The following is an 18,574-nucleotide window of genomic DNA, read 5'->3' on the forward strand; positions in this document are numbered from 1 at the left end:
AGTGATTGCTCCCGTATCCCTGGCCAGCTTCCCCTGAGATGCACACCCTGGGCCTTTTACGCCTTTGAGGTTTCGACAGCCTGTCTTACGGGAAGGAAGCAGGAAGAAGTCCAGGAGAGTCCAAGGACTTCCCCTGCCAAATCTGCCTTGTGAAAACCTCCTGGCAATGAGGCATGTGTTTGTGCAAAGCCAATTCTTACCTGTCAGAAAAAAGATCCAGTAGAGATAGCCGTTGAGGGTCCTTTTCCTCCAGTCTCACCCCGAAGAGACCTAGTCCCTGAAAAGAGAAAGAGGTGATACTTTGATTCGTCTCCTTATATCACTTTCGGGCCCCCAAACCTCCCTTCCCCATCCTCCAGGATCTGCCTCCTCCTTCTTTCCCTCACCTCTGTCATTCAATCAGACTCTGCTATCGTGCCACTTGGTCCCATCCAGCAGCTATTCTTCACCTGATACTTCCAAATGACTCCTTCTCTGTGGAGACTTTCTCGCTTCCCCCTAGGCAGGCTTGGCTGGCTCCTCTGCTCACAGTGCATTCAATTCTTTTCATGTCTCCACATTGTACTGTAATGCACTGGTGTATATGTCTATCTCCTCAACTTGACCGTGCAGCTCTTAAAGACAAAAACTATGTGAAACAAGAAAAACAGGCCATGCTGAGGCCGTGTCCCACATAGCACAACCAGAGGGACCTACAACTGGAATATACAACCTATGTACTGGGGGCTTTAAAGAGAAGGAGAAGGAAAAAAAATTGGCATCAGATGTTATCTCAGGTGCCAAAAAAACCCACCAAAAACCTCAACAGATATTTATTGAGGATCCTCCCTTAAACTGTTAGAATTGAATTGCACCCCGCATTCACAGATTCAGATTCTCAAGGCCTGCATGACCTGGTCCCTGCCTAACTCCCCCATCCCCTTTCACATAACTGGCTCTCTCTGTGGGTGTTTCTCTGTCTCTCACTTTTCCTGTCTCTGTTCTCTCACTCTACATTAGTCCCATGAGCCTTCTCTCAGACCTTGAGCCTTCTGACATGCTGATTCTCATATATCAGATGTGGGCCATGTGGAAAAAAATAGCCTGGATCCATTTTCAATCCTACCCAAGGAAAGAGCAGTGGCACCCCAGCAGAGAAAGCCTGCTGTTTGGAAGGCATATCAGAAAAGCAGGGGCTGATGGGAAGCAGTGGCTGGAGGAAAATGCATAAATACTGTCAGGAGGAAAAAATGTCAATTTAAAACATCTGCCAGGCCCTGGAGGCAAGAAGCCCTCTTAAGACCATACCAGTTAAGTCACAACTCTCCTGTCTTGCCACTGCTCCCTCTCCCCTTACTTTGACTAAAGCTGGTTCAGAAATCATAACAGCAAGATGGAAAACGAGGGGCTGGCCCCGTGGCTGAGTGTTTAAGTTCTCGCGCTCCACTTCGGTGGCCCAGGGTTTCACTGTTTCGGATCCTGGGTGCGAACCTAGCACTGCTCATCAGGACATGCTGAGGTGGCACCCCACATAGCAGAACCAGAAGGACCTGCAATTAGAATACACAACTATGTACTGGGGGGCTTTGTCAGGGGGGAGAAGGAGGAGAAGAAGGAGGAGGAGGAGGAGGGGAGGAAGAAGAAAAGATTGGCAACAGATGTTAGCTCAGGTGGCAATATTAAAAAGAAAAAAAGAAAGAAAGATGGAAAATGAGGGGGTGGGAGGATAAAGCAGGGAAAGAGAAAAGGAAGCCAGGCTGGGGAAGCACAACTGATTTAACACACGTTCAAGCTGGGAGTCTTGGTTGTTACCTGGGACTGGCTAGTAAACCGAGATTGAGTTTTCATCTTACACTGACTATAGAATGTTCATTTCCTCCAAGTCAGCAGAAAAATCCAGGGACAGGCCAGAACCATCCCCACTAAGCAGCAAACTTAAAGGGACAGTTGGAGCCAAAAATGAAGTGGCTTTGATGATTCCACCCCTTAGTTCAATGTACTGGCCACACTTGTTCACCTTTTAAGAAATCTTATATGTAAATAGGAGCTTAATACATTCATTTTCTATACTTTTTCCCCACATGATATACTTTAGACATCCTTCCAAATCAGCCCTTATTTACTTCATTCTTTTTACTAGCTTCACAACAATTCATCCTATGGCTAAACCATCATTTACTTAATCATTTTCTACTGATAAACATTTAGCTTGTCTCCAGATGTTTTCATTATTTAAAACAATGCTAAAATGAACATCCTTAAAAACAGGTGCTGTTTATGCGTGTATGAGTCTGTCTATGGGAGAAATCCCCAGCGATAGAATGGACGGGTCAAAGGAATTTTGAGAGCTACTGTAAATCTGCCTCCCGAAGAGCGCGCACATCGTTCAACTGTATCTTTGCCAGCCTGGTACGTGACAAACGTTACCTCATTCTTTTAATTGGCATTCTTTTAAATGAGTGTTATTGTTTAATTTTATGAGTCATTTGTATTTCTTTGTCAGAGCACTGCCTGTATATGTTCTTCGTTCACTTTTCTATTGAACTTTTGCTTTTTATTTGGAGGAACTCTTTTTTTTTAATTTAAAGATTGGCACCTAAGCTAACATCTGTTGCCAATCTTCTTCCTTCTCCTTTCCCTCCCCCTTCTCCTTCTCCCCAAAGCCCCCCAGTACATAGTTGTATATTTTAGTTGTGAGTGTCTCTGGTTGTGGCACATGGGATGCCGCCTCAGCACGGTCTGTGGCCATGTCCACAGCCAGGATCTGAACCAGCGAAACCCTGGGCCACGGAAGCAGAGGGCATGAACTTAACCACTCGGCCATGGGGCCGGGCCCCCGGAAGAACTCTTTATACATAAATAAATTAGCCCTGTCTTTATCTATTAAATAAATTAGAACTTTCTCAAACGTGATGCAAATATATTTTCTCAGTTTATTTATTTTATTCTCTTTATGGTACTTTTTTTTTTTTGAGGAAGATTAGCCCTGAGCTAACATCTGCTGCCAATACTCCTCTTTTTGCTGAGGAAGACTGGCCCTGAGCTAACATCTGTGTCCATCTTCCTCTACTTTATATGTGGGATGCCTGCCACAGCATGGCTTGCCCAGTGGTGCATAGGTACGCACCTGGGATCCAAACCTGCGAACCCCTGGCTGCTGAAGTGGAACGTGCAATCTTAACTGCTACGCCACCGGGCCAGGCCCTCTTTATGATACTTCTGTCTATAGTGTTTTAAATTTATATGTGGTTAATAATCAGTCTTTTTTTCTGAATGAGTTCTGGCTTTGGTGTCTTGCTTAAGCAAACAAGGCTTTTTAACCCAAGATTTCATTTTTAAAAATCACATGTTTTCTTCTAATACTTTGTGATTTATTTTTTACATTTTAATCTTTGACCTCCATGGAATTAATTTTTTTAAAACAATGCATGTGGATCCAGCTTTTTTCCCCCAAAGTTAGCTTCATGCTTCAATACTATTTATTAAAAAATAAATAATTATTTTTATGCCTTTTCCCTACTGATTTGTTTTTTTTATTGCAGTAACATTGGATTATAACATTTTATAGCTTTCAGATGTACATCGTAATATATTTTGAATTGTGTGTAGATTACATCATGTTCACCACCCAAAGCTAATTATAATCCATCACCACACATGTGAGCCTAATCACCCCTTTTGCCCTCCCCCCTCCTCCCTTCCCCTATGGTAACCACCAATCCAATCTCTGTTGCTATGTGTTTGTTTGTCATTGTTTTTACCTTCTACTTATGAGTGAGATCATGTGGTATTTGACTTTCTCCCTCTGACATTTCACTTAGCACAATACCCTCAAGGTCCATCCATGTTGTCAAAATGGCCAGATTTCATAGTTTCTTATGGCTGAGTAGTATTCCATTATGTATATATACCACATCTTCTTTATCCATTCGTCCCTTGATGGGCACCTAGGTTGCTTCCAAGTCCTGGCTATTGTGAATAATGCTGCAATGAACATAGGGGTGCAAGTATCTTTACGCATTCATGTTTTCAAGTTCTTTGGATAAATACCCAGTAGTGGAATAGCTGGATCATATTCCCTACTGATTTGAAATGCCACTTTCAGGTGGAAAACTTATTTGGGTGAGTTTCTTTATTCTCTGTGCCTATATTCTGTTCATTGATTATCTGTGTGTTTTAACATTGTTGTACATTTCATATACACTTTTGTTTCTGCTTTTAAAAATATGTAACATTATATTATAACCTATATATTTCCTGAGAACATTTTCTTTTGCATGGGTCCGTATCAAAAGGGGACCTCCCAGATGAGTTAGATGTGAATTATAGCCCCCAAATAATTCAGTAAAACAAATTGTTAAATGGAGTCTTTTTGTGTGGTGACAGAATCATAGAATATTAAAGCTAAAGTTCATCAGGCCATGTTGTAGATGAGGACAGGGTGCACCAAAAGCAGGAGTTTTAAATTTGGAGTCATTGATACTGAGTTGACCTTTCATATACTAATTGATCAACAGGTTAACCTAGTCCTTGAAGCCAAATCCGGATCAAGAGAGGATCAGGACGGAGAAGGATGCAACTTGGATCCTGAGAGCAGGGCAGGATGGAGAAGGATGCTTGGCTTTCCCTTTGGTGCCATCAGAGAAAGAAGCTTCATAATTTCCATATTTTCTTTAACAGTCATGTACTGCTTTTGTGATCAGAAAGAAAGCACGATAAATGTCACTTTTTAAAGTGTTTGGATGTGCCCTGGAAAAAGATAATGCTTAAAAATTTATCTGTGAATTAGAGAAGAACTTGGGCTCAGTTTTTTTGTTGTTGTTGTATTTTATTTTTACATATAAAAAGCTGTACATCATTAATGTGTACAACTTGATGAGTTTGGAGATAAGTATACATTTGTGAAACCATCACCTCCAAAAGTTCCCTCTAGCCCTCTTATTATTATTATTTTGTGATAAGAACACTTAGCATAAGATCTACTCTTTTAAAAAAATTTTAAGAATACAATATTGTAAGCTATAGGATATACTGTACAGTAGGTCTCTAGGACTTATTCATCTTGTGTAACAGAAACTTTGTACACTTGACTAATACCGCCTTGTTTCCCCTTCCCCTCGGCGCCCTGACAACCACCATTCCAGTCTCTGTTTCTATGAATTTGACTATTTTAGGTTCATCATGTAAGTGGTATCATGTAGTATTTGTGCTTCTGTGTCTGGCTTATTTCACTTAGTATAGTGTCCTTCAGGTTCATCTATATTGTTACAACTGGCAAGGTTTCTTTCTTTTTTAAGGTTAAATAATATTCTGTTGTATGTATATACCAAGTTCTCTTTACCCATTCATCTGTTTGTAGACATTTAGGTTGCTTCCATGTCTTGGTTATTTTGAATAACGCTGCGATGAATATGGGAGTGCAGATATCCTTCAGGATCCTGATTTCAATTCCTTTGGCTATATACCCAGAAGAGGAATTGCTGGATCATGTCATAGTCCTATTTTTAATGTTTTGAGGAACCCCTGTACTGTCTTCCATAGTGGCTGCACCAATTTGCATTCCCACCCACAGGGTACAAGGGTTCCATTTTCTCCATATCTTCATAAATATTTGTTATCTTTCGGTTTTTGTGATAAAAGTCATCTTAAGTGTGAGCTGATGACTCATGGTGGTTTTGATTTGCATTTCTGTGATGGTGAGTAACTTATTCCCCTGATACATGAGCACCTTTTCATATATCTGTTGGCCATTTGTATGTCTTCTTTGAAGAAATGCCTACTCAATCCCTTGGCCCATTTTTTAATCGATTATTTGTTTTTCTGCTATTGAATTGTAGCAGTTCTTTACATATTTTGGATATTGACCTTTTATCCAATATATGGTTTGGAAATATTTTCTCTCATTCCATAGTTTGCGTTTTCATTTTGTTATTGTTTCCTGTGGTGGGAAGAGACTTTTCAGTTTGAGATAATTCCATTTGTCTATTTTTGTTTTGTTGTTTTTGATGTCATATACAAGAAATTATTGCTGAGACTAATGTCATGAAGATTTCCCCTATGTTTTCTTCTAGATGTTTTACAGTTTCAGATCTTACATCTAAGCCTTTTATCATTTTTAGTTGATTTTTATGTGTGGTGCAAAATAAGGATCTAATTTCATTCTTCTGCATGTGAATATCCAGTATTCCCAACACCATTTATTGAAGAGACTGTCCTTTCCCTGTTGTATATTATTGGTACCCTTGACAAAGAACAGCAGACCACATATATGTGTGGATTTATTCCTGGGCTCTCTGCTGTGTTCCGTTTGTCTATATGCCTATTTTTGTGACAATAACATACTGCTTTGATTACTGTGGTTTTGTAACATAGTTTGAAATCAGGAAATGTGGTGCCTCCAGCTTTGTTCTTCTGCTCAAAATTGTTTTGGCTATTCAGGGTCTTTTGTGACTCCATATGAATTTTAGGGTTGTTTTCTCTATTTCTATTAAAAAATGTCATTGGTATTTTGATAGGGATTGCATTGAATCTGTAGATTGCTTTGGGTAGTATGGACTTTTTAACAATGTTAATTCTTCCAATCCATGAACATGATGTCTTTCCTACCTAACTGCCCTGGCTAGGACTTCCAGTACCATGTTGAAATGAAGTGTTAAAAGCAGGCATCCTTACCTTGTTCCAGATCTTAAAGGAAAAGCTTTCAGTTTTTCACCATTGAGTATGCTGTTAGCTAGGGGTTTTTCATATGTGGCCTTTATTATATTGAGATAAGTTTCTTCTATATCTAATTTGCTGAGAGGTTTTTGTTTGATATCATGAAAGAGCACTGACTTTTGTCAAATGCTTTTTCTGCATCTATTGAAATGATCATGTGATTTTTATCTTTCACTTTCTTAATGTGGTATATCAAATTGATTGATTTTCATGCATTGAACCATCCTTGTATTCCAGAGAGAAATCCTACTTGATCATGGTGTATGATCTGTTTAATGTGCTACTGAATTCAGTTTGCTTATATTTTGTTGAGGATTTTTGCATCTATGTTCATCAGGGATATTGGCCTCTAGTTTTCTTTTCTTGTGGTTCTTGGTCTGGCTTTGGTATCAGAGTGCTGCTGACTCATAAAAGAAATTTGGACGTGTTCCCTCTTCTATTTTTAAGGAGAAGTTAAGAAGGATTGGTGTTAATTCTTAAAGGTTTGGTAAAATTCACCTGTGAAGCCATCTGGTTCTGGGCTTTTGTTGTTGTTGTTGGAAGGCTTTTGATTATTGATTCAATCTTCCTATTTGTTACTGGTCTGTTCAGGCTTTCTATTTCTTTTTGATTTAATTTTGGTAGGTTGTATGTTTCTAGAAATTTTTATCCATTTATTCCAGATTGTCTAATTTTTTGGTGTGTAATTGTCCCTTATGATCTTTTTTATTTCTGAGACATTGGTTGTAATGTTTCCTCTTCTATTTCTGATTTTATTTATTTGAGTCTTCTTTTTTCTATTAGTCTAGCTAAGAGTGTGTTGATTTTGTTTACCTTTTCAAAGAACCAACTCAATTTCATCAATTTCTGTTGCTTTGCTTTTCTCTATTTCATTTATTTCTGCTCTAATCTTTATTATTTCTTTCCTTCTGCTAACTTTGGGTTTAGTTTATTCTTTTCCTAGCTCCTTGAGGTGCAATATTAGGTTGTTTATTTAAGATCTTATTTTTAATTTAGGCATTTATCACTATAAACTTCCCTCTTAGTACTGCTTTTGCTGCATCCCATAAGTTTTGGCATGTTATGTTTTAATTTTCATTTGTCTCAAGATATTTTCTAGTTTTGCCTTTGATTTCTTCTTTGATCCAGTAGTTGTTCAAGAATATGTCGTTTGATTTCCATGTATTTGTGAATTTTAAAATTTTCCATTTATTATTGACTTCTATTTTCATTACACTGTGGTCAGAAAAGATACTTGAGGTGAATTGGATCTTCTTAAATTTGTTAAGACTTGTTTTGCGACCTAGCATGTGATCTATCCTAGAGAATGTTCTACATACATGTGAGAAGTATATGTATTCTATCGCCATTGAATGGAATGTTCTGTGTATGTCTATCAAGTCTAAATGGTCTATAATGTAGTTCAATGCTATGTCCTTATTGATTTTCTGTCTATATGATCTGTCCTTTATTGTAAGGGGGATGTTGAAGTTTCCTACTATTATTGCATTGCTGTCTATTTCTCCCTCAGATCTAACAATGTTTGCTTTATATATTTAGGTGCTCTGTTGTTGGGTGCATACCCATTCATAATTGTTATATCTTCCTGTTGAATTGACCCTTTTATCATTATGTGCTGACCTTCTTTGTCTCTTGTGACAGTTTTTGACTTAAAGTCTACTTTGTCTGATATAAGTATAGCCGCCCCTGCTCTCTTTTGGTTACCATTTTCATAGAATATCTTTTCTATCCCTTCAGTTTCAGCCTATGTGTGTCCTTAAATCTAAAGTGAGTCTCTTGTAGACAACATATAGCTGAATCTTGTTTTTTTAATCCATCCAGCCACTCTACGACTTTTGTCTGATGAGTTTAATACATTTACATTTAAAGTAATTATTGACAGATAAGGACTTACTATTGCCATTTTGGTATTTATTTTGTCTGTTTTTTAGTTCTTTTGTTTCTCTCTTCCTCTCTTGCTGTCTTTGTGATTTGATGATTTTTTTCTGTAGTAATATACTCTGATGCTTTTTTCTTTATCTTTTTTGTATGTACTATAGGTTTTTTCTTTGTGGTTACCATGAGGTTTCCATAAGACTTCTTATAACAGTCTACTTTGAGCTGATAACAACTTAACTTCAATCACATATGAAAACTCTATACTTTAACTCCCCTCACACTTTAAGTTACTGATATCAGAATTCAATTCTTTTTTTTTTTTTTTTTTTTTTTGCTGAGGAAGGTTAGCCCTGATCTAACATCTGTGCCAGTCTTCATCCACTTTATATGTGGGTTGCTGACACAGCATGGCTGACAAGCGGTGTAGGTCCACACCTGAGATCTGAACCCATGAACCAGGCTGCCAAAGTGGAGCATGCAGAACTTAACTGCTACACCATGGGAATTTACTTCTTTTCATATTGTGTACCCATTAACCAATTTTTGTAGTTACAATCATTCTTAATACTTTTGTCTTTTAACTTTTACTCTATGGTAAAAGTGATTTACACAACACCCTTACAGTATTACATTATTCTGTATTTGTATATACAGTCATGTTCAATATAACAATATCTCAGTCAGTGATAGACCACATATATGACACTGGTCCTATAAGACTTGTGCCATATAGCCTAGGTGTGTAGCAGGCTATACCATCTAGGTTTGTGTAAGTATACTCTATGATGTTCACACAAGAACAAAATTGCCTAACAATGCACTTCTCAGAATGTATCCCTGTCAGTAAGTGATGCATGACTGAATATTTACCTTTACCTGTGAAGTTTTTACTTTCATATGCTTTCATATTGCTGTTTAGCATCCTTTCATTTCAACTTGAAGAATTCTCTTTAGTATTTCTTGTAAGGCAGGTGTAATGGTGACACATTTTCTCAGTTTTTGTTTATCTGTGAAAGTCTTTATCTCTCCTTCATTTTTGAAGGAGAGTTTTGCCAGGTATAGTATTCTTGTTTAGCAGGATTTTTTCTTTCAACATTTTTAATATATTACCTCTCCTTTATCCTGGCTGGCAAGGTTTCTGCTAAGAAATCTGCTGATAGCCTTATGGGGGTTCTCTTGTATGTGACGAGCCATTTTTCTCTTGCTCCTTTCAAAATTCCCTCTTTGTCTTTGACTTTTGACAATTTAATTATAATGTGTCTTCTGAGTGGGTATTTACATATGACCTGTCTTGAGCTCACTAATTTTTTCTTCCGCTTGATCAAATCTGCTATTGTATCTCTGTATTAAATTTTTCAGTTCAGTCGTTGTGTTCTTCAGCTCTAGAATTTCTGTTTGTTTGTTTTTAATGGTTTCTATCTCTTTGTTGAACTTCATGACTCAGTCATGTTTTTTAACATTTAGCGTGGAACTCAATCTGTCAAAATTTCATTCATACCTATTCTGACTCTCAAGGGCTCCAGAAGCCTACAGCACCTGGGTCAGTATGCAAATCACTCTGTTCAGCCCACTGAAAGGGGGCCAAGTAAATGATGTGGAAAGCCTTAATTTTCTTCTGGTTCTTCAGTGAGGTTCACAAAATATAGCACAGGTTAATATTATGTATAATATTGATACTATGTACACAGATATGTTCATTCTCCTTGCACATTAAAAAGAGACTTAGGAAAGCATTTTTGTTTGTTTAGGAGAAAGCTAATATGGAGATTTGAGGATTTATATAGAAAATCAGTGGTTTTTTGGGAGGGATAAATATAAAGCTATGCACTTTTTGAAATTAGGATAGGTCAATGGTTTCCAAATAGTGGTTGTTGGACCAGTGCTGAACTAACTGCAGTCAGAGGTAGGTATCCTGGGACAAGCTAAAGTTTGAGTTTATTCCAAGATAATCACATTTTCTGAGTTAGATCTTGGTAAAGTAAGGGGCTTACTATAATGCTCAGAATTAGATTTCAATAGTTTCAGTAGGAAAGATCTTCTAGGACCTTTTCAGTAGCTTATAATTAGTTTAATAAACTAGATTAGGCGATGAGATCTTATGGAAATTTTCCAGCACTTATGAAAGGTTTTCTGTCACAGGGCAACCAAGGTAGAAAAATAACTAACCATGTCGTCATTGAATATTTGTGCCTCCATATTTCCCAGGCTGAAGTCCAAACCCAACATAATGTCTGAATTTGCAACTTTTAGTAACTAATTTTATTAGGATCCTTGACTTGTAAACAGTAAGAAATGGAAGTTATTCCAGGGATTATCGTCTCCAACAACTTTTGTCCTGAGCTCTGTAGAGTCTGAGTTCCTTGGATCCCCACTAAAGGGAGCCTCATGGGAAGAGATGGTTCCAGGAACCCAGACGAGTTCAACTGAAACAATTTCATTTCCACGTTGGTACACATGGAGCTTCTCTAAACTTTCACTTGACTAAAGTGTTCTGAAACATTAAAAATAACAACAAAAATTTTGAAAATTACCTATCAACTTTAATTTCCTCACTTTAGAGAAGAGAAAAATCATGGCCCAGAAATGTTTAATTACAGGTCCAAGATCCCACATCTAGTGAGAGACAGAACTTGAAATTAAACCCCAGCCTCCTTTGGTATTCTCTGGTATTTCCATAAGATCTCATCACCTAATCTATTTGTTTGACTAATACTTTATTCATTTGAACTGAGGTCTTTCCATCTTATCGTATCCCCTGCCCTGCTGTAAAAGATAACACCAGCATTTCATGAGATTGCCTAGGAATGCACATTAGCTTGCATTTCTTTGCAGGTGTCCATCTCAGTATTTTAATCAGATGACCAGGCCCACTGATAGCATCCCAAAGAAAGTAATTAAGGATTTATCTCCTCTTTCCTGACATTGTGCCTTATGATGTTGGTAGAAGAAGAGATGTATCTTTTCTCTCCCTTCATTTTAATTCTAGAAAATGATAAACTTGTCTTCAAGACTAAAAGGAGAAACTTAGTCAATCATATTTTCGTTTTCATTATCAGGATCATGACAATTGTTTGCAGACTTCCTTCTTAAACAAGCTCCTCCCAGGCTGAAGCTGTGGATTCTATTCCAAGCAAGGTCTTCTGCTCCCTTGTTACATTGTCTATTCCTTCCTAAAGCCCCAATTGGAGACGTCCCTTACTAGACTCATGCTCTTTGACAATCACAAGAGACATTAATAGGTTCTAAACTCATTGTTCCACTGTGGAAGAGGAAGAAAATTATAGGTGGAGAGCTTGGGGCCTGGGGAGGGAGTGAGGCTTTCAATCACTCAGCAGCCGACAAGTCCAGTGAACTTTATGGAACATATATGCTTTGCAATGAACTGGCAGGAGCTTATAGGGGATGCATTTGATCTGCCTCAAGGAACTTGTCCTCTACTTAGGGAGGCAAATATGTAAATACAACTAAAAGTAATACTATAGGGAATGAAGTATATGCTAAACAGAGCATCAACCTTTAAAGTGTATGAAAAGGAATCAATTCAAAATATATTAATGGAGTGTTTGTGTCAGCTACATTATAAATATAAATACGATTTGTTTCCAGCTTTCTAATAGCTTATATCCTTAGTGGTGGCGACAAATGCATAAACAAATTGTTCCTTTTTACTCAAAACTGGAAGTTTGAGGAAAAAGTTATAATTATAGCAAATGTATGTTGCACCAAAACCCTAAAGAATATGAAAGTATATAAAGCAGAAAATGAAAGTACCTACTCCTTTTTTAAAGAAACCACTGTTAATGGTTTAGTGTATATCATTCCTAACTCTCTTCTCCCTCTCTTTCTCTCACTCTGTCTTTCCACACACACACGTGTGCCCACACACACTCAACAGTTTATGATAAAGCACCTATTTACATGCCCTTTTCAGTGGCTACAATCCCCACCGTAAGATATTTTAGTTGTTGCTAAATTATTCAATTACATACAATACTGCAATGAGATGAGTTTGTATAAAACAGCATGCATTTGCTATTTCTTTACTAATCTTTGAAATGTCTGTCAGTTTATACTCCCTCCAACAGTATATACAGTGTGCCTATTACCCCTATTCTAACAAATAATAGGTATTATCAGTCTTTCATATCTTTTATATTAAGCAATGATGACTTCTTATTTTGATTTACATTAAAATTAAAGGTTGAGCAATTAGTTTTTCATGTATTTATTGGCCTATACTATTTCTTCTCTGAGTTGCTTGCCCATCCCCATTAGATCATCCATCTTTTTTGGTATTGCTTTTTAGGAGTTCTCCCTGTATTATATCAATTAATCTTTTCTCTCTCTTAGTTATTTTAATTTTTTCCCATCATATTGTGTTTATATTGTCTTTGTGCAATTAAAAAAGATTTTATGGAATCCGATCTGTCAATATTCATTTACAGCTTCATCTAACCTGGGAAAGAGGACATAATTGAGAAGAGCTATGTATGATGTAGGATGAAGAAGCAGAGAATTAAACACAAACAGCCCAGCAGTCCAAATGGAATGGAAGACAGTGGCGAATGGAAGGACTGTGGTGTCCTGGCAGGGATCAGGCTGGCTTCCTCCAGAAGGCCAGATTTGAGATAAGATGAGAAGGAGGGTCTGGGCATTTCAAGGACGCAGAAGAAGAGTGGGAAACATCCACTGCAGCCAGACCTCAGCACAGTCTCAGGGGTGGGCACTGGGACCAAGTGCAGCTGATGAGAGCTTAGGAGCATCTTGGGAACTGAGAATCGCCAGATGGGTGGGAGTGTGAGGATGCCCACTTCTTGGTTTACAAGGCCAGCCCAGGATCACCTTGGTTTACAGGGGCCTAGGAAGGCACGATCTAGCTCTGCTCCAGACCCCAGGGAAGACCTGAATCCCTAAAGGTGGGAAAACGGTACTTACTAACCCAAGGTCTGGTCAGAAATAGACTTTAGGGATTTGCTTGAGGAGAAAATTCAGAACTCAGTTTTGCCACAAGAGAAAATAAAAATGAAGGATGGCTTTATATTATTCCGTGAGGAAACCGAGGCGCTGTCACTGGTCCAGACGGAATCCTGGCTGCAGGCCCCTGCAGCGCTTCTCCACCACCCCAACCTAGACTCAGGGACAGAGCCTCCGCACCGGGAGGCCGGGGAAGTAGCGCCCTCTAGTGGTGGTTGGTAGGCGGCTCAACACCTGGTGGGCGGTAGGCTTGCAGGCTGGGAAGGTACTGTTTCCTCCAACCTCTCAGTCTCTTCTTGAAATTGGTATTGTCTCTGAAAAGTTGGGAGGATGAGAAGGGAGAGGGAAATGAGTCCATGACCTGGCTCACGTCCTCCAAAAACAGAGGAGGGAGCAGAAGGAGCACACTAAGGCAGGTGGAAGGAGAAAATGCAGAAAAAGGAGAAAAAATGTTCTGTTCTAAATATGGCAAATGGATTTTTCCTGCTTGCCCCAACACGCAGTCATTCCTGAGGCTTGGCACCTCCCCACCTTGCTTTCTGGGGCCTGGTTCAGGCCTAAACTTGGTGTCACAGAAAGGGGCTTTTGATAATGTGCCTTAAGGCCGAGGAAGAGACAAGGCTCTTCCAGCATATGTCAGCCTGGGGACATGTGGGATGGTGCTAAGAGAGGCCCATCTATGAAACAAGGAGGTTAAATGAGGCCAAGTGTCCATCAGGAAAAGAGGAAAAAGCAGGTTCGGAGAGAGGTATTTCTTGGGGTGAGGCACCCAGAGAACCTACATAGAAAGACCCAGCCCCCAAAAAACCAGGAAGGAAGAAAACAAACCGAAGGAGACACCGAAATATCTACCTTGTCTGAGGACCCCTTTTGTGTGAGAAGTTACTATCAAACCTGAACTAAAAATCTTGTGTACATTCTTCTGAGCTTTGTGCGTGAGACTGGACTATAGTAGTTTAAGAATGGACTGTAACCCTTCTCCCTTCCAGGGGAATGTGTGGTCAAGACTGTCTCTTGCTCCCCGTCATATCTTCAGGACTTGTGCTTCAAACAAAATAAAGTCTCAGTAAGTCATTGTTAAATAAACAAGGGTAACAATAAATGAAGAGGTCATTCATCTGTGCCTTTCCCCTGTACACAGTACGTCCATTGTTGGGAGTTCGTTGTTGATAAGTGGATGAATGAGTGAGTGACCTTTTGGGAGCCCAGATTTGGTGGTTGCTGGGCTGGCGGTGAGCTGTTACATAAAAGCTTGCCTGGGTTGAACCACCGGGGGAAACTTTGCTCAAATACAGGATGTGGGCTGAGAGCTTCTCACCTTCCTATTTTTGAAAGTGGGGGTTAGACCCTGAAAGTGCCTCTGATTTGCTAGTGGGGCCTCCACAGGGGCTGCTGGGTCTGCAGAATTGAGAGTTGGGGGGAGGAAGGAGGACAAAGAGGATGTAAGCAGCAGCCAGAGACGAGAAGGAAGCCGTTGTCAGGGGCTCATGCCGTAGAAGATGGGGCCAGAATCCTGGAGGGGCCTGAGACACATCATCTATCCATGGCCCTGCCCCAACTCGTCACAGACAGAGGCCGAGGAAGGTCGTTTTAGAAGGAGGATAATAAGATTACCTTCCCTGCGGGATTGTTTGTGGGGATAAAATGTGATCACGCATGTGGAGCACCTAGCATAGTGCCTGGATCAGAATGTACGTTCAATAAATATCTAGTATTATTTTCTAAAACCTTCTAGATGTTCAGTTCAATTTTCTGCCACATTGGTAAAGAAGGGAGGTGGAGAGTGTGAGGAGCCAAAACCTGTGGTGTCAGGGCAACCTTCCTGTGGAGTCATCACTGCCTGACCTTGAGGCCCTGGCTTCAGGGAACCTGGGCTGTACGTAGCTGCCAGAGCCCAGTGGTGGTTGCCTATGTCCAGGTCAGTGCTTGGGCACAAGTCATTCATCAGGAATTAACGCCTGTGAAAGAAAGGGAGCTGGGGCAGGACTGGGCGGGAGGAGAAGCTGAGTCACCATGCAGCCATGACAGAGCTCTGAGGATGGGCCAGGAGCTCCAGAACAAGTGGTGTCCATCAGAGTTGTCCTGCTTCAGACTCAAATGCCTGGAATTTTATACTCCCAGCTCATTTCATCCCCAGATGTGGGCTACCCTGGTAAGACATGACCTTGGGAAAGGGGGATGTCTGCATCTGAGGCAGACCCCGAGAAAGCCTGCAGCAGGAGGCTGCCTACCAATGCACCCCTTCAGCTGGGCAGCAGGTCCCTAGAATGAGTGCTTCTGGAGAAAAGAGGCCTTTTATTTGTGACCCTCAGCCCCTCATGACCTGACACACAGAGGCAGATGTACATTAATTATTTTTTTATGAACCCCATTTATTTAAGAGTTGCTGTTCACAACACAATTTCACAGACATGGTCTCATCTAGTTGCATGTTGGTGTGAGGGGTCTTTAGGGCAAATCTGAAGCAGACGTCAAAGTGGGGAAATCCGAACGCTCATCCCACTGGCTCATGATGGAGTGAGTGGGTTTCAGTCCTTCTAAATTGTCTGATATACTTGGGCCTGAAAGACCTTTCCCCGTTAGTCTGAAAGAGGGTGTGGGGGAGATATGGGGGCAGGGGGAGGTGCTGGCTGAAGAAGTCATTATTCCAAGTGTTAGAAGGCAGGAACTAAGCGGGGAGGGAACTCAGGGGAGCTAAACTGGGGGAAAAAATTATATGACTTGAGCATAAAGAACAGCCTGAGAACACAAAGCACCTGGACACTACTCCAGGTCCAACTACAGCTTTGTATTAAGCAAATTATTTCCCCACTCTGAGTTTCAGTTCCTCCGCCACCTGCCAATGTACTCACACTCAACTTCACATGCTAGTAACCAGCATGGAGGCTGAAATGCACTACGAGTTTAAGAAGTATTTGTAGCCACTTCCAGTTATGACTGAGTAACCCTCATCCCATAGACTAGAAAACTAGGTTGAATACCCGAAACCATTGTTTTCAGACAGTAGGCAACATGTGGTGTAGGACTGTGAACCTGAGAGAATGAAAACAAATGAGGTGAGCCTACTGATACCCCAGATTCCTGCCTTGGGACAATTTCCAGGCTGCAACACAAGGAAAGGAGACTTATGAAGAGCATGGTGGTCTCACGGAGCTGAGGAGACAAAGATTGGAGTTGGAAGAGGCTGAGATGTATGGAAACTGTGCACTAGAATACCAGAGATAAAGGAGCAATACAGAAAAAGAGCTTTGGAAATCTGCATGGGGTTCCCTTGGATCTTCAGCTGAATGCGAAGCAGTGTGTACATAGGATGAAACTAGAAGAATGGGTAAAGAACCAAGGAAAAACACCATCAGAGAGCCGAAAGTTGTACAAACACTAGAGCTTGCACAGGGCTGGGCGATATTTGATGTAAGACTGGCTAGAGTGGAAAGTCTTGGTTGAGAAGCTAGAAAATTAAATTGTTCAATCCTTAGTAAAGGGTTCACTGGTCCTAAAGACAACTCTAGAGCTTTCTGAACAAAGCTTAAACACAAGCTTCAAAATGCCCTAGTCATGGGACGGCCCAGTGGCGCAGCAGTTAAGTTTGCACGTTCCGCTTCTCAGCTGCCTGGGGATTGCCAGTTTGGATCCCGGGTATGGACATGGCACCGCTTGGCAAGCCATGCTGTGGTAGGCATCCCACATATAAAGTAGAGGAAGATGGGCATGGATGTTAGCTCAGGGCCAGTCTTCCTCAGCAAAAAGAGGAGGATTGGCAGTAGTTAGCTCAGGCTAATCTTCCTCAAAAAAAAAAAAAATGCCCTAGTCAATCTGCAAGTAAATTAAATTGCCTACCAATAAATCTAAATATTCAGTGACATAACAGTTATGATGTTCAGCATCCAATAAAAAATTACTAGATACACCAAAACACAATAAACGTGACTCACAACCAAGGAGAAAAACGTGTCAATAGAAACAGACTTAGAAATGACAGAGATTAACAGAAGAGACTTAAAGCAGCTATTACAAATATATTCAAGGATTTAAAGGGAAATGAATGTAATGAAGAGAGAAATAGAAACCATGAAAAAAATGAAACCTCACTAGCTGAAAAATACAATATTCAAAATGAAAAATTCACTGGATGGGCATAAAAGTAGATTAGATCCTGAAGAGGAAAATATCAGCACACTTGAAGGCAGAGTAAAAGAAACTATCTAAAACAAAAAATTGAAAAACAGGAGCTAAATCATGCAAGTAGCCTGCAGGTCATTTTAGGGACTATGGCTTCTACTCTGAGTAACAGGGACACCAAAGGAAGGTTTTGATGAGTGAAATGATACCATCTGCCTTACATTTTAATGGAATCACTCTGGCTGCTGTGTTGAGAGTAGACTGAAGAGGCGAAAAGATAGACACAGGTAGCCTGTTAAGAGAATACTACAGCATTCCAGTGGCTTAAACCAGGTTAATAGCAGCAGGGACAATGAGAAGTGGTTGAAATCTGGGATATATTTTGATGGCAGGGCAGACAGGATTTTTTCATGCACTGGATTTGGAATCAAGAGCGATGTCAAGATGTATATACTGAGCCATTAACCGTTTCTTAAGAACTATGTATCAGTTAGGACTGTTTTTAGGTATATATAACAGAAAACCCAACAACATAAACAAATGGAGGCTTGTTTGTTTCACATGCCTTGTTAGACCAAGGATGGCCAGCTACTCAGGGTTACCATCAGTATCCTGCGCTCTTGCTATCTTTTTATTAAACCATACTCTAAAAAAATTATTTTATTGAGATTACATTGGTTTATAACATTGTGTAGATTTCAGGTGTACATTATTATATTTCAGCTTCTGTATATACTGCATCATGTTCACCACCGAAAGTCTAGTTTCTATCCATCAGCGTACATATGTGCCCCTTTACCCCTTTTGCCCTTCCCCATCCCCTTCTCCTCTGGTAACCACCAATCTGTTCTCCTTACCTATGTGTTTGTTTGTTTGCTTACCTTCCACATATGAGTGAAATCATACAGTA

At 40.0% G+C, this 18,574-nt stretch overlaps 1 long non-coding RNA gene across 1 annotated transcript; it reads left to right on the forward strand.

Moving 5' to 3' along the window:
• Positions 1 to 3,789: 3,789 nt before the first annotated feature.
• LOC138924374 (uncharacterized) lies at positions 3,790 to 4,718 on the forward strand. Its single transcript, XR_011439420.1, has 2 exons — positions 3,790 to 4,101; positions 4,497 to 4,718. It is a non-coding gene; the product is annotated as an uncharacterized lncRNA (long non-coding RNA).
• Positions 4,719 to 18,574: the final 13,856 nt, after the last annotated feature.

This window comes from Equus caballus, chromosome 5 (genome assembly GCF_041296265.1).
Source record: "Equus caballus isolate H_3958 breed thoroughbred chromosome 5, TB-T2T, whole genome shotgun sequence".
In the NCBI taxonomy this organism is placed as follows: domain Eukaryota; kingdom Metazoa; phylum Chordata; class Mammalia; order Perissodactyla; family Equidae; genus Equus; species Equus caballus.